Source organism: Rhinopithecus bieti, unplaced genomic scaffold (genome assembly GCF_001698545.2).
Source record: "Rhinopithecus bieti isolate Rb0 unplaced genomic scaffold, ASM169854v2 scaffold_5478, whole genome shotgun sequence".
Taxonomy (NCBI): domain Eukaryota; kingdom Metazoa; phylum Chordata; class Mammalia; order Primates; family Cercopithecidae; genus Rhinopithecus; species Rhinopithecus bieti.
In genome coordinates, this window is record NW_016805008.1 from 1,370,299 (window position 1) to 1,392,939 (window position 22,641).

Sequence of the window (22,641 nt, forward strand, 5' to 3'; positions counted from 1 at the left end):
AACAAAAGAGTTGCAGATTTAAAAACCCAAGAGGAAAACTTTGCAACAACCTTTGTCATATTAGGAATCCCAAAATAAGGTGAGTCACGCCCGTTAGTGTGCACCTTCATCCTAAAAATGACTTAGCTGTAGTTTTAATAGCTTATGTCCATCTTGGTATAATGCTATAAGTGAGTTGTGATAAGCTGTAATCACCTTTGCTTATAAATTGGATAGACTGTGGGAACAGTTGCAAACCACGGAAAAGATATTTCAAACTCTGAGCTTGCTGCCCGATATGACACGCAGAGAATTTAGAATAGGAGTTTTGGATGCTGTTGCCACGTCTTTACTGCCTGTCTTTTACACTGGAGTTTTAAAAAGTCAAAACCCGACAGGGTTGTTTGGTTGCTGCATCCCACTGAGAAGTTGAGAAAGTAAAAGGTAAGGGGGCGTAGCCATGGGCTTGTCAGGGGGACGTGAGTGACACGAGTCCACCCACAGCAACTGTTCCATGAAGTTATGAATCATATTGTACTCGACTTGTAATTTCCACCCAGGAAGGGAAAGCTGCTGAGCACTATTGAAATGTTTTGTTCAGAAGTTTCTCAGAGGGAGGGTCTTCATAGTGTTTTACAGAATAATTTGCATTCTAATCGGCATAATTGAATTATTGCCACAGAATTTGCATGGTATGGCTCCAGTAGAAATACTTTCCATTAAGAAATAAATACTCCTTAGAGGGGAAAAAATGTCCATCAACTGTAGTATCCAATCACACAACAATCTCTATTTATTCCTCTTCATAACCCCATGAGAAGGGTCATCCTCACTGGATTTTCAATTTCTTAACTGAAGAAATTAGTTGAAAAGTGGAAATCCAACCTGCTGATAGTTTCTTTATCTGTCCACACCTCATAATGGGTTTGACTGATTCTTCTATTTAAATTGACAGATTATTTACACCTCTGTGAATTACAGTGTTGCTATGGTCTTTCTTTCCTTTACATTTGTGTGTGTGCGTGTGTGTAGAACGTCTGTAGTCAGGCTAAAATTCAGATCCCATCTTTATAATTCTTGTTTGTGTAATACGAATTTATCACAACGGCAGGCTAGTGGATTATCATACAGCCTTGAAATATCACACTGATTAAGACAGTGGAGAGCCATAGGGAAATGATGGCATGTTAAGTGGAAAAGAATATGAAATTATCTTTGCCATGCTTTCAAGTACTTAAATTGTGCATATGGAAGCATGAGCTGAAAAAGAAATATGGAAAAAAGAAACAGATGGTTGGTTGAAATTATGGGATTATGAGAGTTCCCTCTCCACCTTTTCATTCTTTTGTTTTCCATTAACACTCTTACAACATTGCCTGTGTAATAAACATGATATTAAAATTATTCAGCTGGGTGATTAACAATAGCCGAGATATGCAATCTACTTAAGTGTCCATCAACAGATGAATGGATAAAGAACATGTGGTATATATACACAATGGAATATTATTCAGCCATAAAAAAGAATGAAACCTGTCATTTGCAGTAATATGAATGAGCCTGGGGGCCATTCTGTTAAGTGAAATAAACCAGGCACAGAAAGACAAATACCACATTATCTCACTCATATGTGGAATCCAAAAAGTAAAAAGTAAGGAGGTGTAGCCAATGGGCTTGTCAGGGGGACTTGAGTGATACGAGTCCACCCACGGCAGCTGGAAGTTGCTGGAAGTAGAGTAGACTAGTGGTTACCAGAAGCTGGGAAGAGTAGGGTGGGGAGTGGGGAGAAGTTGGTGAAAGGGTACAAAGTTACAGTAAGGCAGGAGGAAGTTAGATAGGAGTGACATAGCAGTTATAGTCTGGGCGTGGTGGCTCACACCTATAATCCTAGAACTTCAGGTGGCTGAGGTGGGCAGATGGCCTGAGCCCAGGAGTCTGAGACCAGCCTGGGCAACATAGCAAAATCCCATCTCTACAAAAATTTTAAAAAATTAGCCAAGCATGGTGGCACATGCCTGTGGTCCGAGCTACTCAGGTGGCTGAGCTGGGAGGATCACCCGAGCCTGGGAAGGTCCAGGCTGCGGTTAGCCGTGATCACACACTGCACTCCAGCCTGGATGACAGGCTTAAACATTTTTGAAACCCCATCTCAAAAAAATGAAAATAAAAAATAAGAATAGTTACAGTTAGATAAGTTCTAGTGTTCCATTGTGCAGTAGGGTGACTATAGTTAATAAAAATTTATTGTGTATTTCAAAGCAGCTAGAAGAGAGGAATTTGAATGTTCTCAACACAAAGAAATGATAAATGTTTGAGATGATGGATATGCTAAATATACTTATTTGATCATTAAACATCATATACAGGTGTGGAAATATCACGTGTACCCTATGTATATGTACAATTATTATGTATTGATTAAAAATAAAAGAATAAAATTATATTTCAAAAAAGTACTTGGTTACAAGAGAAGATCTATCATAAAACGAATAAAGTTTAATGAACAAAGGACCTGAGTTACAGGTCCTTTCCCATGCAGGGCCCCTGTGAAAGCCTGGGTTGCTAAGAGTGTTAGAGTTCCAGGTGGAGAGAGGAAGCTGGGTTACAATCAGGAAACATTTCTATGTCAGCATTTCGGGTAAATTGCTTAAAGCGATCTCAGAAGAAAAGGAACTAATTCTCCAGCACTCCTGTAATTTGTCATGATATAATTTCTCATTCTAAGTAAATATTCGCTTTCATGCCTAATTTTGTATTTGCAATTTTGCATTCTTCTTCTTAAAGAGGGCTCCCATAATTGTATAAGCCTCATGCCTCACAAAACCTGAAGGTGCCTTTGGTGAGATGGATCATCAGAACACCAGCTGAGCACCTCGAAGTGTGAAATCTAGCATTGGATTCCATCCCTGACTTTTCCTGAGAATCACTGTGAATGCGCTGGACAAACTGCTGCTGCGCTGGGTGCTCCCTGTGTCATCACACTTCCTCATTGTACTTCTGGGTCCTCCAAAGCTGTTCCCAGTGCTTAATCATAAGAAAAGCAGCTCCAAATACTAGTTCAGAAACTCAGGTAGAAAGAGATCTTAAAGGTCATGTCCAGTCACTCTTCTGATGCTTAGGTCTTCTCTTCAGGAGGCATCTGGGCCTGGGCTTGGACCCCTTGCCTCAGTCAACCTATTAGAAAGGTCTTTTCTTGTCTTCAGTCAAAACCAGTCCACTGCTACTGGCCTTGCTCTGTACTTCCAGGCTCTATAAAAAGTGTCTAACCTTTCAGATGAGTATGGCAGAGGAAAGCGAGAAGAAAGAAATTTTAGTTGTTCTTCAACTTCCCAATTAGGCATGCCGTTAGGGGTTTTTAATATGGTGCTTGATTTAATCTTCTCATTAACTTTCTGTAGTAAGTATTATTATTTTATTCTAGGGGTCCCAGATGTAGCAAATAAAAATAGAGGATGTCCAGTTATATCTGAATTTCAGATCAAAACAAATAATTTTTAAAAAAACGTACACTCCCAAAAGTGTGAAATTAATTTGTCCTTGGACAAGAGATATGGAAATGTCATGTATTTTACCTGGAAATCCTGTTACTATGCCCATTTTTGGAGCTGAGAAAACTAAAGGTCGGAGCCTAGGTAAGTAGTGGAGCTGGAATCTAAGCCCAGGTCCTTGATTTCAAAGCACCACCCCATGGCCCACAATATCATACACTGATTTAGTATCTGCCTCCTACCTACCCCCAAGAAAAATGTGAAGTTAATTTGTCTTTAGATAAGAGCTACCAAAGTTATAAAAACAAAAGAAAACAAATGTATTCACAGCTAAGAGAAGACAATCTCCAGGAAACTACTGCTTCATTTATTTGACACTGGGCAGAAGTTTTGGTGAGAAATCAGCAAGATCATAGCCTGGAGTGAACACTGGAGGCATGAGATGTCCTTGAGAAAGAGGCTACAACAGAGGGTGGAACACCTCTTCTATTAAAGCAGCTGTTTTCCAGAGTCTCTGGAAAGCTCCCTCCTTTGTCATGGCGGTGGTGGGGAAGGGCAGGCTGGGACCCTAATGCATGACTTTCCACCTGGGTGTTACTGGCATCTGATGTCCTAATCATATTTCCCTGTCACCTCTCAGTGCTGATTTACTTTCTCCTGCCGTTCTACGTGCTGCAGAACTAATTGCCTGCCTAATTGCCAAAACTAATTGCTGTGACATTCATTGTTCATCTGCTCCTTTCTCCGGCTTGAGCTCAGGCAGGTGGCTCCCATGAAGGCAAGGGTGGAATTATTCCTGCTTTGGGGCCGGGATGCTTCAGAGTGATGGCCCAACAATTATCTTCCTCATGGAGGCGGACCAAGGAATCACCTTCCTCACTGAGCAGGGGACAATAATTCTTGGCAGGGGTTCACCTTCTTCTGGTGTGAGATTGGGTAGCTTTGACAGATTGTGAGTCAATTAAATTGTACTTTTCAGGGAGTTCCTCTCTCCCATTTAGAGATTAGGATTAGATTTGTTCATTAGGAAATTGACCCAGAGAAGTGAGACAGCTACTTGCTGGCCACATAGCCCATTCATGGCGAAGTTGAAACTGGGGCTCAGATAACCCAATTCATAGCCCAGGATAATTTCTACTGCACCACACCACAACTGTTGCAGTTGGAATAATTACAGTTTTATATTTCCTAATAAACTTTTATTAAACCACTATCGAGTAGTATGTCTTCATTGGTAGCAAGAATAATAAATATTTATTGAGTTGTTATGAATATTAAGCCCACTTTTTTTTTCATGTAATCCTGAAAAAAGGCAAAATGACACAGATGCTCTCCATATCCTTATTTTATATCAGGGAAAATGGAGGCAGAGGGAGGATGGTAACTTGCCCAGGTCTGACGCCAGATCCCATCCTCTTACCCCTACAAGGCCACGTGCAGACTCCTCCTGACAGCTTCTGGATTCTGATACACAAAAGAACTTGTGAAGATGATTTGAAGGTTGGAGCCGGAGCAACGTGAAACTAATCAACCAGATTATGCAAATTATTATGTAAACTCCTATTATTGAGCCAGGATTCATGACAGTCCCTTTCTTCCAACACTGCTGAGATAAAAGCAAATGGATTGCAACACTAGCTTGGGATGAATTCAGGGAGCTTGGAAAGAATTCCTGGGATTTTCTGGGCAGTGGAAAAGACAGTGGGTTGGGAGTCAGGAACCTGAAGTTTAGTTCTGGGTCTGGCACTAGGTAACTCCGTGGCCCTGGGAGGACCTAGTGCCTCAGTTTCTTCAACTGTGAAATGAGATAAGACTCCATGCTCTGGAAGACCCCTGCCATTCCAGGCATCTCGGATGGCATGTCCAAGATGGAAGCACACAATGACAGAGGCTTGTAGTGACCTTCAGGACAGCTTTCCAGTAGCTGTAAATAAAAGTCTTATTGTTTGGTTCTTGGTCTTTCCCCCCTGTCAGTGACAGGAAGAATAATAAAAGCAATGGCACTATTGTGTGAAATAAGTGTTTTCTCATCCAAAAGAAAACATGACATATACAATAGCAAACCATTTGCAAGCTGAAAAAGTAATTAATTGTATAAGTCATTGAACATGATAGGAAAAGTGAATTATGATAAAGGAGGACTGAGAGTTAACAAATGAAAATTTTATTTAAAAGTTTAAAAAGACAGTTTTTTAAAAAAGGAGAGCGTTGAAAGGTGATTAACCTACAGAAAGAAAGAACTATTTCAAACACATTTAAAAGGCACAATTAGAAGAATACTGGAAAATAAAAGAAAATTCAGTTTGATCTTGGGGGGGGAAAGCTGTCTTCATGAAAAACAGATTTTGAAGTACTTTTGTCATCAGCTTCCTTTCAATTCTTCTGGTTAATTTCATGAAGGCTGTGTGACCTCTCAACTTCCCAATGTTTGTAGGAGGGGAGGGTGGTAAGGTGTGAGTGGAAAAAAAATTAATTTTCAAGGTATGGGATTTTAGAGTAGAGACTTCCTTAGCAGGATGGACCGTGACAGGGTGTTAGTGATGGAGACCTTGGGAGAAGCGGGCAGAAGATATGGATTTGAGGCCCTGACGTACTCTGCCTGCTGTATGATCTTGGACAAGTTTGACCCCTCTCAGGGCTTCAACATCTTCTTACCTACATGAAGCGATGGGATTGAACACCTCTGTGGCCCTCTCTAGTCTATATGTTTGCATTTCTAACAGTATAGTATGATTAAAAAAAATAGAAAGTCAGTGGTCTTTAGGTTACTAGTCAGGATGAAACTCAAAAAAATCTATTTTTAAAATTATGAGTATTGGGTGTGGTGAAAATATTCATATTTGGGGTCAGAGAGTTTTTCTAATAGAATCAACTCTAGAGTATTCAGATTTGCTCTCACTCCAAAGAGGAAGTGAAGGCAAGCTCTGCTTTCTCCTCTGCTGCTTTCTTTGTTCATGGGAGTGTGCAAATTTTTCTGGCAACACAGAAGACTGAACACAGGAAGCCTGAACCCCGTGAAGCCATAAGGCTTAGCATGGGCGTGGGGGGTGATCAGCCCTTCGTCTGTCATTCAGAACTCCATGCTGCAACACAGAGGGGGTAAAAAACCTTCTGCTCCCTGTTTCAACCTCAAGGGCAGAGAACACAGGCCGAGTTGCTGTTCTTGTCTCACAATCTGGAGGCCAGAAGTCTGAAATCAAGGTGTCGGCGGGGTTGGCTCCTTCTGGGAGCTGTGAGGGAAGTATCTGTTCCCGGCCTCTCTCCTTGGCTTACAGATGGCTGTTGATATGGTTTGGCTGTGTCCCCACCCAAATCCCATCTTGAATTGTAGTTCCCATAGTCCCCACATGTCATGGAAGGGACCTGGGGGGAGGTAATTTAATCATGGGGGCAGTTACCTTCATGCTGTTCTCGTGAAAGTGAATGAGTTCTCAGGAGATCTGATAAGGGGACTTTCCCCATTTTACTCACTCAGTTCTCTTCCTGCCACCACTTGAAGAAGGACGTGTTTGCTTCCCCTTCTGTAAGTTTCCTGAGGCCTCCCCAGCCATGCTGAACTGTGAGTCAATTACACCTCTTGCCTTTATAAATTACCCAGTCTTGGGTATGTCCTTATAGCAGCATGAGAATGGAAATACAGCCATCTTCTCCATGTGTCTCTTTGCATTGTCTTCCCTCTATACGTGTCTGTTTCTGTGTCCAAATTTCACCTTGTTATAAGACACTAGTCTTATTGGATTAGAGACTCTAATGACCTCATTTAAATTTGATTACCTTGGTAAACACACTATCTCCAAATAAGGTCACATTCTGAAATGCTCGGGGTTGGGACTCCAGTAATATCTTTTTGGGGGGAGACACACTTCAGTCCATAACATACTACAAGAGAAGGGAGCTGCTTATCATTGTCCGTTACCTGGAATCAGTTCAGACGACCATCATCTTCCTACATGCAAAGGAGAAAACAGTTCACCTGGTAGTTTTTGCTATGGCAGGAGGAAATGTCAATACCAAACCATTGGAGAAGGTAGCTGAGTCATTCAGTTGTGGCAGCAACCACCTTTCTTCCCTGCACCCCCTGGCTAGGCTGCTCCATGTTGGGAGGCAGGGTGTTCAGTACAGCCACCGTGAGCTGAGTGAGGGCTTCAGCTGCAGGCTGGAGTGACCCAGGGAGGAACTGCCGCCTATCAAACGGAAACACCTGCCACGGAAGGTTCACTGAAGCCTGAGAAAATAAAGGTCAAGGGCTCTGGGCTGTGCCGCCACCAGTCTCCACCACTATTCTGGGGCAGAATACACCTATTGGCTCACAATGCTGTGAAAGAAAACAAGAAAGTCATGATGGTGAGCACAGCCCTACAGAGGTAATGAGCCACTGGAGTAGTTCTGAGGCAGGAGCCAGAGGAGCTGCGACTTAGAGGCAGTCAGGGAGTCGGACTGGGGTCATGGGAGAGACTGGACCCAGTGGTCTAGTGGGTCATCTCATTCCAGATATGTGACCTAAGACCTGCATGTGTGTGCCTGTGCATGTGTGTGGTGTGTGCCTATGTGTATGTGGACGTGTGGATACATATATGTGTGTGCATGTGAGTATGCATGCATGTGCATGTGGGGGTGTGGGTGACTAGATGGGGGAACATGGGGAAAGGGAGGGAAAAGAGAGGGTTAAAACCATGACAGGATAATAAGCATCTGAAATACTTAACTACAACAAAATGTTCTGAGGCTTTGTACAGCCATATTTTCCAAACTGCAGGTTGTGGCTCAGCAGTCAGCTGGGAAATCAATTTACCCATGCAGAGGTTCTTAACCTGGGGTCTGTGGACACTGCCCTCTCCCCACAAGAGGCCCAAGGATAGAATTGTATTTCAATATCATTGATTTCCTTTGTAAGCCTACGAGTTTTGCTTTATGCCTTTAAAAACACTCCAAGAAAGGATCCATAGACTTCATCACATGGGGTAGAAATGGCACGCACACACACACACACACACACAAGCGCATACACACACACAGATACACATACACATACACACACACAAACACATACACACACACACACACACACACACAAGATTAAAAATCTCTAGGTCAAAACCAGCATTTAAAAAAGTTGTTAAGATAAATAGATTATAAAGAAATTTTAAAATTTGAGCTATGTATGTAATGAGGGTATTGTTTTGTGAAACTTTTGTTTTAGATATACAAATGCTTGTGTATGTAAAATATACATATGTATATGTGTGTGTACATATTTATGCACACACATATTTATTTATTTTGTGATGGAGTCTTGTTCTGTCACCCAGGCTAGAATGCAGTGGCATGATCTCAGCTCACTGCAACCTCTGTCTCCCAGGTTCAAGCGATTCTCCTGCCTCAGCCTCCTGAGTAGCTGGAACTACAGCCGTGCACCACCATGCCCAATTTTGTATTTTGTATTTTAGTACAATTACTAAAATAAAATTTACTAAAATTACTAAGCGATTACTAAAAAAAAAATTTTGCTAATTTTTGTGTTTTTAGTAGAGATGGGGTTTCACCATGTTGGCCAGGATGGCTTCAATCTCCTGACCTCGTGATCTACCCACCTCAGCCTCCCAAAGTGCTGGGATTACAGGCGTGAGTCACCCTGCCTGGCCATTTATTTCTAACTGTAGAGCATGGGGCAAAAATTTGATAGCCACAGTTCAATAGCCTACTGGACATTAGGGTAAAAGATTTAAAAACTTTTTTTAAAAATTATGAGTGAGGAATGTAGTGGGCCATTTGTGTTTTGGATTGGAGGGCTCTGCTCTTAGGCAGACATTTGACTTTTCACTCAGCATAGCCACATTCCAGCCAGTCTCCCAGGGAATGGTGATAAGCTGGTCCTGACCATGCCTGTATGGCTACAGCCCTCTCTGCCTTGTTGAGGCCTGAGTTAATTTGAAGTGTTGCAGAGACGTGTTGATTCCTGCGGCTACAAGGCTCCTGGAAGTGTCAGAGGCAGAGGTATTGTTTCCTGGGAGGGGTGTCTTCCTGTGCACCGCTGGTGTACCACTAGTGTATGCCTGCCCGGAAGTTTGTTGTTTCACACTCACAAGGCCACCTGAAGAAACAGAGAGAGGGTCTCCCACAGAATGGGGCAGCAAAAGAAGTCAAGCAAAAGTGAAGAAAAGAGAAATAGGGGACAGAGAGGGGAGCTGTAACAAGTGTTCAGGAAAAGGGGGGTCAGATAGGAGAGAGAAGCAAAGAGAAAATCGCAAGTGTATAAAGCAAGTGGCCGGGACTTGCTGAGCCGTAGGTGTAGTAAGAAGCTATCGCACCAACCCGTTAGCTCCCCGCAGGTTTCACAGCATCAAGGATGGGGAAACGGAAAGAAAGAAAAGGCAGTTCAGCAGGAAAGATCAACAAAGACAAATCCTGGGACGAATCCAAACTGCTGTTAGAATTGAACCAAGCAAAGATGTGACCACCCATATTAGCGACCTGTTGCTTAGTTTATTTTAAATGAAACTCATATTTACTTGATTAATTTAGAAAATCTGAGATTCACTAGAGCAGGAACTGTGCCTTCCTCGGTTCCTAGATCAGTACCAGTTACATAGTGAAGGCTTAATAAATATTTATAAAGGAATGTTAATGAATCAGCTGGTAATTGATATGTAAAATTGCTTGAAATTATAAAATAATAGTGATAACTAAAAGTAATACAGTGCATAATAGTATAGAAATCAACTTCATGGTTATCTCATTTAATCCTCACACAGTCCCATCAGGTATCACCATGATCATCTGCACCTTAAGATTAAGACACTAGTTCAAAGCCACTCTATGATTTGTGCCTGGGATTTTAAACAATATTCTCTGATGCAAAAGCCAACATAGCACTTTGCCTCTTTGGGCATGTTATATATGCCCACTCATGACGAATGCTTTGTATATTTAAGTAGGCATATCCATAGTAGGTATTGGTATCAGTTTGGATTCTCCAGGAAGCAGACAGCCCGATGAAATTAGGAGTGTATGAGGAGAAGGGGGTCACACCTGGGAAAGATAAAGGGCGACTGATCAGGTTGGGGTAATGTATTAGTCCATTTTCACACTGCTCTAAAAAAATACCTGAGCCTGGGCAATTTATAAAGGAAAGAGGTGTAATTGATTCACCTTTCCACATTGCTGGGGGAGATCCATACTTAGAATCATGGCAGCAGACAAAGAGAAACCAAGGACCTTCTTCACATAATGGCAGGAGAGAGAAGAGCCAGTGAGTGAGGAAGTGCCACACTTTTAAAATTATCAAATCTCGTGAGAACTTCCTTACTACCATGAGAACAGTTTGAGGGAAACCTTCCCCATTATCCAATCACTTCCCACTAGGCTCCTACCTTAACACCTGGGGATTACAACTCAAGATGGGATTTGGGTAGGGACACAAAGCTCAGCCATATCAGACAGGATGCTGATGTGCCACTTATGAAAGGAGAGGCAGAAAGAAGCAGGATGGAGCTGGGAGTGCCTCAGTCCATAATGTAGATCTGATGAAGTCTTAGCCAATATAATGGAAGTCCCATAGCAAAGACTGCCTGCAAAATAGCCTCACACTGGATAGAAATGGCCTGGCCTGGCTGTGAACCTCCATGCTCAGGCAATGTCTGGGTCTGCCTAGGATGTGCATGACCTTGGCTTGAAAGTTAAGGTGCATTCTACAGGCAGTGTAGCTGGATGCTGTCAGCTAATTGCACATCTTGCAACCGGACAGCAAGTTCTTCCTTGAAGGGAGAAGCAAGTGGTGCACCTCATGACTATATATGTTTACAGTTTTAAAGACATGACATTTTAATACAATTCCCACTTAAATACTTTAGCTGGCTGTTGTTTTCTTTACTATACCCTGACTTTCTAGTTAGTGAACTATAGCCAACATAGAGACCAAATGTCCCAGTTTGAAAATACTAAATTCCTACCTACAGGGTTAAGAGAAGAGAAGGGATTATGCTAGATTGAGCAATTAAAATTTGATACACTGGATCAGGTCAACTGTTACAAAAACACAGGTGCTGCCACTCTATTTTTCACATCCCTGGCGGACTTGGCCGATTGATCACAGCACTCTTCCTTATGAGTTGTGTTGTCTGCCTCAAAATTATTTTCAACGTTGTGATCCAGACAGCCATTCCCAATCTATCACCATTGGCACCTAAGATGAAACCAATTTATCATCCCATCACTAGGTAATAGGGGGGAAAACACAGGTTTTGGAGCAGGTGTGTGTGCCCAAATGCTTGTGAGGGTGCTAATGAGAGTGTGAGATTGAGGGAGATGTAATGAAAATAAACACTTGAAGTTGTTTATCAATTAGAAGGTAGGTTTTAATTTTTTAATTAATAAATCTGTTTGAACCCAGAATGCCTTTTTCCCGGAGGCAATATTACAAATAAGGATTATATACAAAAGTCAGCATCTAAATCCCTACCTATGTATATGTAACTATTAGTGAATTTGCTTTTGGATCCTAACAATAAACTCAGTGCTCATTGACCTTAACATATAGGGATTTATTCTTTCTCCCATAAAACGAAATCCGTAGGTAGGCAACTATCAGCATACGTTCAGGCTTTTAGCAACAGATCTTTGTGATTCTGTTGCTACTTTCCTCGTAGTTACAGAATGGCTGTTGTTTCAGGCATTGTCTTCAATATTATTTGGAGGTAGGGTGCCCCTATTCATTAGGAAATTTAAAACTCTGTAAGTAGTCTCCCCCAGAAGAATTCCATGTACATTTCATGTGCCAGACAGGATAACATGACTGTCCCTAGCTTCAAGAACGATGGGCAAACCACATATTTTATTTCCCAGCCTCTGTGCTGGGAGGTAGCAAGGGAGAAGGGGTTAGACACAGCTTTTAGATAGTTTGCCAATAGTGAATGGTACTTAGACCTAAAAATAGCAGTACTAGTTTTCTAGAGGTTAAAATAATACTCGATGTTTTCAGGCATGAGCAGAAATATCCTGCGTTCACTCCTCTACTACTCACGTCCACTTTCTAATAAAAAGAATTTGATAAATGTAATGAGCATGTCTGTATATTTGCTGGGTGAGTATGGATTCTACATGTTTGTGCTTTAGCAAAATAATTCCTACTTTGAGTTTCAATAGACTTATGTCTTAAAATCTACTCATTGGATGGCTTTAAGCTGAAATGCTGTTGATACATTACTATTCACTGTAGGATTAACCTGACAACCCACCACAATTTAAATGGGAATTTAAAAATTAAATTAACAATGAGTTATAAAGAAAGGTAAGAATGGCAGAAATGAAAATCTCCAGCCCACTAAGGATAACATTCAAAATGTATAGCATATTTACTAAAAATTACAGAAGTTCCAAACTATCTCCATGTCTCTAAGTGAGTCACATGCCAGAATTAACAGTTCTTTGGTGCTCTGCAATCTTCTTAGAAGAGTACAGAATTAAGTCCTTGGCAAACTGTAATAATGTGTTAATTTTAGATCATTATACCATAATGTAGTAATCCTTAGTAAATACTTAGTAAGTTACTAGAAAGTAGCTCTTCATCATATGCAGAAAATAAAATTGAAGACATTGCATGTCATTGGCTTCCAAGAATTGAAGAAAGGAGATTTTAGAGTCAGTTTCTGGTTCATCTATAAGACAGTGTGTTGGATCACATTGTAAAGAATTGTGATGCACAGATGAGAGCACTAGTTTGAAATCAACAGCTGGATTTGAATTTCCATTCCACCTATGACTGCTCAGAACAAGTCTCTTAAGCCCTGCGTAGCCCAGTTTCCTCATTATTAGACTGGCAACTACTAACACAGAAACTATTCTACTTACAGTATGTTTGTAATTGAATCTATTTGTTGGAAATTCCAAAGTGACTAAGCTTGCCGTCACAAATACACTTCCAGGAACAGGAGCATGAATCAGTTTCTCAAAGCTTTTAATAAAAGCTGGTGTGCTTGTTTATATATGTTCAATGCCATATCTGTCTAGGTGATAAAATAATGCTTGGTACACAGAAGACACTAAAATATATAGCTTTTGAATGAGTGAAGGACATTTTCCCCCAAATTATTGTCATTTGTCATTTGTCTCTGCTGGAAGTCTGTGGGGGCAGAGAACTGTTCTCCTTGGGGATCTCCTAAGTGTCCTGAGGAGGCCCTTAGGAGCCACAGCCTGCATTCTTGTTGCCTCAGCCCTCATGTGGATGTGAACCAGACTGGAAGAGGCGTTCCCTTTGCCTTCATGCCACAGTTTCAAGAGCAGAGTCTCTTCTGGCAGCTCTTAAACTTCTCCCATGCTAGCCCTCCCCGGAATGAACAGGAGGCTCCTCTGCCCATCTAGTGTCGAGGTGTCGACTCAAGAAAAGTCATCCTTTGTCTTCGTCTTCCATTCTCCTGCTGATATTGTCCACGGGCACAGGCGCAGCACTTTTGTATGTTGCACGATTTGCTCTTTGCCCTTTATAATCATTTCTACCATTGAATAATTCATCTTATATTGGTGTGAAGAGTTCCTGTGTCTCTCATCACTTCTAGTTTTTAAAAATCTCTTCTGTTTCCATGGTAATTGTATAAATCAACAAGGACTTTGAACACTCTCCATTTTCTTGGATTCATTGAACCTGATGTGGTTAATAATGCTTGGGAAAACTTCTCAAAAAAAGACTCTCACAAACACAGCAAAATGCACTGATGGTGAACAGCACAGTTTTTTAGTTCAAAAGGCAACATATACATTCCATATCATCTGCTGGTACCATGTAGTATGTTCTCACAGGAGAGCTTGGGATATTACCTGTGACTATCCACAGGTTGAAAGTTGGTAAGCAGAAGAACATCTGTAACTAGCCTACTTTTTTCTGCAGGTTTGTTGGGATAAAAGTTAAAGTGCTCTAGTGCACTGTAGCCTATAAAATGTTATCCTTTCTGTGACTTGTGCCCCATTTCCACAGTGCCATGTAGAGACACAAAGAACAGATCTTTGTCCTCAGGAAAAGTGGAAACTCAGAGTTGAACTTTCTCCTCACTCCAAACATCACCACACACACACACACACACACGCACACAAACTCCTAAGAGCTGGAGGCAGGGACACAGCAGGAAGGATAGTATAGACAAAATTTCTAGTTGCTGATCACTTGCTAACTCTCTTCATTTTCACAAGAAAACACCTCCTGGCATTTGCTTAATGGAAGGCACCTTTCTAGTCAGTCACTTGACAAGTGTTCTAAATTGGATTTTAAAAGGACAGAGGTTGAGATTAGGGTTAGGGATTTTTATTACATCTCAAAGTGCCTGTATAAATTACACAGTGGGGATTTTCAGTTGAAAGCTTTTCCAGATAATAAACAGGAGACTCATGTATTGGCATTTTTGTAATGCTATAAGAATGAGGAAGTGTGAATACGTGCTGGCACGTATTCATGTAAACAAAAAGCGAGCGATGAATTCTTACCTTGAGTTTTAGAATCACACTCTTCTAAATAATTTACATATAAGGAGAGATCATAGAGATAACCTGTAGGAAAACAGAAAGATGAATTTTTTTCCAGCTAAACTTGTCTTGCTGCATAACTATCTTGGGCATATCAGATTTTATAAAGATACTTTTCCTCTTACATTTCACACTTCACTTTCACTATCGAGAAGCCAAGTGGAGGCATTTTCCCTGATGAGTGGGAGTTGTAAGGACTAGCTCAAGAGTAGAATAGGCTTAGGCAAAACTATAATGTAGGTGAAATCATTCATGTAACCTGAATCCTCTTTTAGTGTCTTGAGCCTAAGCCCTGTCTCAATTCCCAGAACCCCAAAGTTCTGCAGACAAAAAGTTCCCCATAGAAGTGGCCTCGTGATCTTTAAACAGAGCCCTGGGCTTAATCTTCCTTTTACTGCCATCTAACATTTAACAATTCTACTATTCATTTCCTCAGGGCCTCAGCTGGTGGACAAGCTAATGTGTGCCAACATACCCAGAGTTCTTATGATCTAAAAGTGTTATCCTCCTGGGTAAGTGGTAAGTGGTTTGCATTTCAGCAAGGATAAATAAATGCCTTGGTTCAAAAGAATGACAGGATAGGATTGTTAGAAATATTACTTCCTCCAGGAAGCTTCTGCCTCCCTCTACCCTCATGGATTAGAAGTTCCTGGAAAGGCTCCTAAGTAAAGCGTGCTTCTCCTGTCATGGTACTTGGCACTCGTCATTGACAACACTTGTTGAATAAACTCTGTGGGTTCAGCCCCATGTATATTCATATACATGTACTGTTATATTAATTCCCACCACCCGGCTCCCTGATGGAACACTTGCAGGACATTAATAAATACTGTCGATTGAAGAATGAACAATGCTAAGGGTGTCAGGAACTCTAGATAGATAATAGAGTGAGGGAGAGAAAAGCAGTATTTGAAGGCCAGATGGCTTTCACTGATGCTTCCTACTTGGTTATTTTATAACTGACAAACCTCTGAAAATAACACTTAAAAGTAATAGTTTTCAGTATCGCTTTAAGTGCTTTAGAATCACACTCAGCATTGGATGTAAATAGTTAAGGAGGGTAGCCTTGATCTGCTACTGCCATAGGTACGTTTAATATACAGAAATTACACTGAAAGTGTCACGGCTTTCTTGTTTTACCCAGTGAGAAAATCCACTGCTCAAATTGAAACCAATGTGGAAATTACTCCTTCCATCAAAAGGAGCAGAGAATGAAAACAAAAACGACAAAATCTCCTTAGCTCCACAGTGATGACATAGAATGTTCAGATAAGAAAGAGAAAGAAGGCTTTGGGAAAACAACAATAAGAAAGTATTTCAATGGCATTCCAAGTAAACAGTGACTAGAGTTTTGGCTCAATGTACCAGCAACACAGTGATAAGGGCTCTCCTCAAAGCAAAGTGAACTTGGAGCAAGTGAACGAGGAAACACTGAGAACAAGGGTGGGCTGAGAAAAACGCATCCTCTCAGAGCGTGCAGTGAAGGCTCAGCTGAACTAATACGAGGAAAGGAAAATTTACCCCAGACTGTAGATCACTCTGTTAACCTCTCTGATGGGAGTCTTCTTCAGTTGTTAGTGAGGGGGAGTTGTAGGTTTATATGATATCTGCATTGTAATACAACACAGAGTTTAGCAATGCACTGTGGCTAAGACGACTGTGTAACCAACTGGATGTAGTTCTCAGTGATAGCACACTCGGTCATTTTCAATTCTGCTTTTCTTTTGTTTTCCCTTTTTCCTTCTCATTTTCTTTCTCTCTTTCAATCATACTTCAAGTTAAAGAATCTCCTTATATGCTGCCATAGACAAATATATATGAACCACGTAGACCAAGAAACTAGGTAGTACACAAAGTGGCCAAACCCAGTAAAAGCCTATAACTTCTACACGTTTTACACATACACACACACTGCACTCATTTAATTCCCTCAACACCTCTACTCTGTAAAAATTTTATGCCTCCCCTGCTTTTGGATTAGTAAACAAATTCAGGTAGGCTCAGTCATTTGACCAATGACAACTAGAACATGGAGCATGAATTTGAAGCATCAGAGTCTGTACCCTTTTCTCTGAATGTCTTGGGAGATAATTGGTACAAAGTACATAAAAATCAATATTGTCATTATTGTGTACTTAGATAACAAAGCAGTGTCTTCATTCCTAATAGATTGCGGCTCCCTGCTCAGAAAGAGGACATTTTTTAAAACTACAAGATACAACTGAGAGCTTGGAAGCTATCCATGCATAAGTTTTAAAACCCAGCAGCTTCATGGTTTCCCTCTTCTGTTGGCCTGGCCAGTGGACACAGTGGTCACGCTCCTGGCATGGAGATGTCATTCACGGTAGGTGTTCTTGAATTGGAGCCCAAGGCTCCAGGATTTTTGTGGGTTCCTCCAGAATCCTACACTCCTTATACACTCCCACAGGGTGCCTGCCCAGGTGAGTGGCACGCTTCATGGCATCCTTTCAGATTCTATCACTAATACTTCTCCAACCCTGACTTACAATATAACCTGAGGCAGGATTAGAATGTTGGTACATTTTAATTTGCTCCTATGCCAAATCACAGTGCTTATATTTGCAACTCTGAGAATTGATGGGGGCAATAAACAGATTTAGAATTCACATGTGTGAGCACCACGAAATACTTTGAACTTCACTAAATGGGGAAAATACAAGACATTACATTTAGAAACTGTTTAGGAGCAGTAAATGGAGAGAAGCAACATTTTTGCTTAAAAAAACAATAACATCACAACCCCTTCATTATGTGCAGCATACAATTTAACAGGTGTGTGATTTATTCATGTATTCACAGACTCACGGACCAACCATTCCATCACAGCACTATTGTCTGTGAAGCAAAACACGTTTACAACAAACTGTATCAGCTCCTCAGAGAGACTGAATCAGCCCATCTAAAAATCCTTTGCTTCTGATTGAAAAAGGGGTTAATAATCATCAAACTGATGAACATAAATAAACTTTACCTCAGTAAAGTTTCCATCTTTGGATTTCTGGGTCATCTTGAATCAGTGCTTGATATGAAAGGGGGAAAAATAAAACTTATGTATTATTTTTAGTGGATAAATGAAATATAATTGTTTCTCCATGTGTATCTAGAATTACGGCCTTCTTGAGAAAAGTACCATAGTCCCTCCCTTCCCTGCTCACTCATCTCTTTTCTTGGGAGAAAGATGGTTTTTCTGATTGGTGAGACTGGAGAAAATTTGATACCCACTCTCCCAAATTTCTTTATCTCACACAGTTAAGTGTTGATGAGTCATTTCTCTTTTTCTTTAGCTCTCTCAGACCCAAGTGTTACCAGTGAAGGGGTGTCCAGGTTCTTGGTGCTTTGAACAAAGAATTGGACAAAACTCACAAACAAAGCAAGAAAAGAATGACACAACAAAAGCAGAGATTTATTGAAGATGAAAGCACACTCCACAGGGTGGCAGTGGGCAAGCAAGCAGGTCAAGGGCCCAGTTACAGAAATTTCTGGGGTTTAAATACCCTTTAGAAGTTTCCATTGGTTACTTGGTGTACACCCTATGAATATGAAGTAGTGGCCTGTGATCAGTCTGATAGGTTGGAAGGGATAAATCAGAATGCAAACATCTGATTGGTTGTGGAGAGTGACCAATTAATACTCCTATGCAAATAAAGACTTTTTCCACAACCAACCTGTGAGAGGGGACCGATCAGAGGTACTTTCATTTTTTCACCTGTGATGCAGAAAATGGGCGGCAGGGGAGAGGTGTTGCAAAGGGAGTAGCCTCTGGTCCTTTTGTTACTTGAGCACTTGGGTGTGGGAAGTTGGGGTTTTCCTTTTGATTTAGTTCTAGGAAGTCAGCATGAATCAGCCTTAGATTCCCTGCCTCCAGACCCTCCTGCCTCACAAGTGCTCCTAGGAGCTGTACGTGCCTCTCTTGTGTCCCCATGTGATCAGCTCGTTACGGGTGGGTCCTGCCAGGTCTCTCGTTCTTGTCTCTCCACTTCAAGATGGCTAGTAAGTCCTGGTCCAGTGAGTCCCCAGTGCAGACATAGAGCAGAAGGGAAGTAGCTCCAGTTGCATTTCCTGAAGTTTAATAAAGAACCCTGTGCTCTCTGTCCCATTACCTAAAGCTGATATTGTGCTTGGAACGTGCAGTGTTATCCAATCCATAGCTTTACCACTTCTAAAGTTGATACCACCCTTTGATCCTCTGCTTGCTCATTTTGCCAAGTTCTTAACTGCATGGAATTGGAAGTTGAGGGCTGGATTATTGATTTTTCACCCTGCCCCCAAACTCCAACAGAAACCAAGGGTTCCTGAAGAGGGGCAAGGCAGCAAGAGGGAGACTGAAACTGGGGCACCAGAACGGAATGTCTTTGAAGTGTGTGTTTGCCTAAGGTGTGTGTAGAGAGATAGCTACTTTTCAGTTTCTGCCTGCCTTTAATACATTACAATGTCCTAATTAAAAACATTTAAAAGGCTACATTGGAAAATGATCCCTGAGGCTAGAATGCTGTTGGCACAGTGAAAAGGATGCAATCAATAAGTAAACAGACAATGTCAACCCGAAGACCTTTCAGAACAACATGTGTACTTGAGGGAAAAAAATTAGAAGTCCCTTTAGCCTATTTAAATATTTTCCAAGATCTTTGTTAAATTTCTGGTAACAATATTTCTTCCTTTGAACAAGCATTGTATGTTTGCCTTTGACTGAGAATGGCCTAGGCTAGAGACCATTTGGTATTCAACCTGTGACTATTTTAGTGTGGGGCTGGATCCCAAAAATTCATGCTCGATGAAATGATTTTCACTTACTGAGATGAATTTACTTTTTCTTCCTTCAGCAGTTCATCAATCTAATGGAAGAAAGAGTAGCTATCACAATAATGAGAATAGACTTCTAGGAGCATGAGCCAATGTCAATACTTTATTTAATAATGTAAATTCTATTACTATATATTTGGTCTCAATCCAAATTTGCTTTAAATTGAGTTTTCTTGCCATTGCACACGCCTATCTCTCTGAACACACCACACACACACACACACACACCACACTTGTTTTATTGTGTTTCATTTTATTGCACTTCTCAGAGAATGTGTTTTTTGCAAATTGAAGATTTGTGGCAACTTTGCATCGAACAAGTCTATTGGCATCATTTTTCCAAGAGCGTATACTCACTTCCTGCCTCTGTGACAGCACTTTTTAGCAATAAAATATTTTTAATGAAGGTATGTACATTGTTTTTTAGACATAATGCTATCGCACACTTGACTAAAATATAGTGTAAGTATAATTTTTATATGCCATGAGAAACTTAAAAAAAGTGGCTTACTTTATTGCAATATTTGCTTTATTACTTTGGTCTGGAACTGAACTCACAATCTTTCTAAAAGTATGCCTATATAGTTTTTCATAACACAGATATCACATTTGACCATATCCTATTGTTACTGAACAATGTTGGTGATAACATTGATGATATCAATCACTATTACTGGTATCATTATCAACATATCAATAAACATTTTTAGAACATTTTGAAATTGTCAGCTGGGTTTTGGTTAAAGTAAATACTTCTTGTCTGATATATTATATTCCAAAACAATAACAGTAACTGAAACTACCAAAGAAGATATGCTTTTCGAAGTAACATATTGTCATAATGTATAAATACCTAAATTTCATACTGTGGCATGACTGATATAAAGAACACTTTGTTGTTGTTGTTGTTGTTATTTTGCTTTTTTTTTTTTTTTTTTTTTTTTTTTTTTTGAGACAGATTCTCGCTCTGTCACCCAGGCTGGAGTGCAGTGGCACAACTTCACCATGTTGGCCAGACTGGGCTCAAACTCCTGACCTCAGGCAATCTGCCCACGTCAGCCTCCCAAAGTGCTAGGATTACAGGTATGAGGCACCATGCCCAGCCACAGAACACTTTTAAACCATTGAACTAGATAGAGGGGCTATAAAACTCTCATATTTCATTCTTTTTTTTTTTTTTTTTTTTTTTTTTTTTTTTTTTGAGACAGAGTCTTGCTCTGTCACCCAGGCTGGAGTACAGTGGCGCAATCTTAGCTCACTGCAACCGCTGTATTCTGGGTTCAAGCAATACTTGTGCTACAGCCTCCTGAGTAGCTGGGATTACAGGTGCATGCCACCAAGCCCAGCTAATTTTTGTACTTTTAGTCGAGACAGGGTTTTGCCATATTGGCCAGGCTGGTATCGAACTCCCGACCTCAAGTGATCTGCCCACCTTGGACTCCTAAAGTGCTGGGATTTCAGGCATGAGTGACTTCACCTGGTCTATTTCATTCTTTATATGCAGAAAAACTCTAAATCTAGGGTTGGTGGTTCTGAGCAGTAAGCATTTATGTATTTAAGAATATTATGGAATCTTCTGGTTTCTCCAATCCTGTCCACTTACCTTTATTAGGATGTCCTGGGCATCTCATGCATTAGCAGTGCCGTTGACTGAACAACACGGGTTTCAACTGCCCTGGTCCACTTATACATGGATTTTCTTTTGCCTCTGCTATTCCCGCAAAACCAACCCCCTCCTCTTCCTCTTCTGCCTCCTCAACATGAAGATGATGAGAATGAAGACCTTGATGATTGATCCACTTCCACTTAATGAATAATAACTATATTTTCTCTTTGTTGTAATTTTCCCCATTCTCTTTTTCGATCTTACTTCATTGTAAGAACTCAATATATAATACATATTATATGCAGAATATGTGCTAACTGACTGTTAATGTTATTGGCAAGGCTTTGGGCCATCAGTGGGGTATCTGTAGTTAAGTTACTGAGGATCAAAAGTTATACTTGGATTTTCAACTGCATGAGGGGTTGGTGCCCCTAATCTCCACATTGTTCCAGGGTCAAATATGATTTCCCAGCCCCTGTGTCTCTGGTTTCTGACCTGCTACTGACCTGTTTCCAACTTGTTCCTGACTTGGCTTTATAGTCTCCTACTTTATATCCCCCTTTATTCCTTGAACCAGGCCCTTGACTTTGGGATCCCTTCAAGAATGCTTGGCTCCTTCCGTCCTGGCTACACATACACATTGTTAGGAGAGATAAGCACCCTAGCAGGCTCTAGATGCAGCTGCTGTCCTAGTTTCTCTTGTGGGTGGATTTGGGACAGCAGGGATTCAAACCATAACGTGGTTGTTCCTCATCCTTTTTTACCTATTAAGCACTGGATTTCTTCAAGGCATAGTGCTAGGGAAGCCTATTTACTAACTCTGTATGCTCTCTGAAAGAAGAAAAATCCACATTTATTGAGTAGTTAATTGAGTGGTTACTAAATACTGAGAACTATGCTAAAAGTTTTAAATACAACAAGCCATTTTAATACTCCCAACAGCGTTATAAGGTAGGGAATAGTTTTAAATATATGGGAAATTTGGAGTATTTGAGTAATTTCTTCATGGTTGCACAGCTAGGAAGTAGCAGAGCTGGGCTGCAAACTGAGGTGGCTTCATTCCAGGACTCCTGCTCCGAACCACTACCTTATATTGGCATTGGTTTCTATGGAAATCTTTAAGTTATCTCATCCACACTTTTGAGTGCAGTTGCCATCAAAGCATTGATGACTCCCAAACTTCAGTTGCCTACTCAACATCTCCATTTGAATGTCTCAAAAACACTTCAAACTAACCAC

At 40.8% G+C, this 22,641-nt stretch overlaps 1 long non-coding RNA gene across 1 annotated transcript; it reads left to right on the forward strand.

The window, feature by feature from the left end:
* The first annotated feature begins 7,615 nt into the window (after positions 1–7,615).
* Positions 7,616–21,545, forward strand: LOC108528867 (uncharacterized). Its single transcript, XR_001885325.1, has 4 exons — positions 7,616–7,831; positions 15,412–15,487; positions 17,145–17,319; positions 21,409–21,545. It is a non-coding gene; the product is annotated as an uncharacterized LOC108528867 (long non-coding RNA).
* The last annotated feature ends 1,096 nt before the right edge of the window (positions 21,546–22,641 follow it).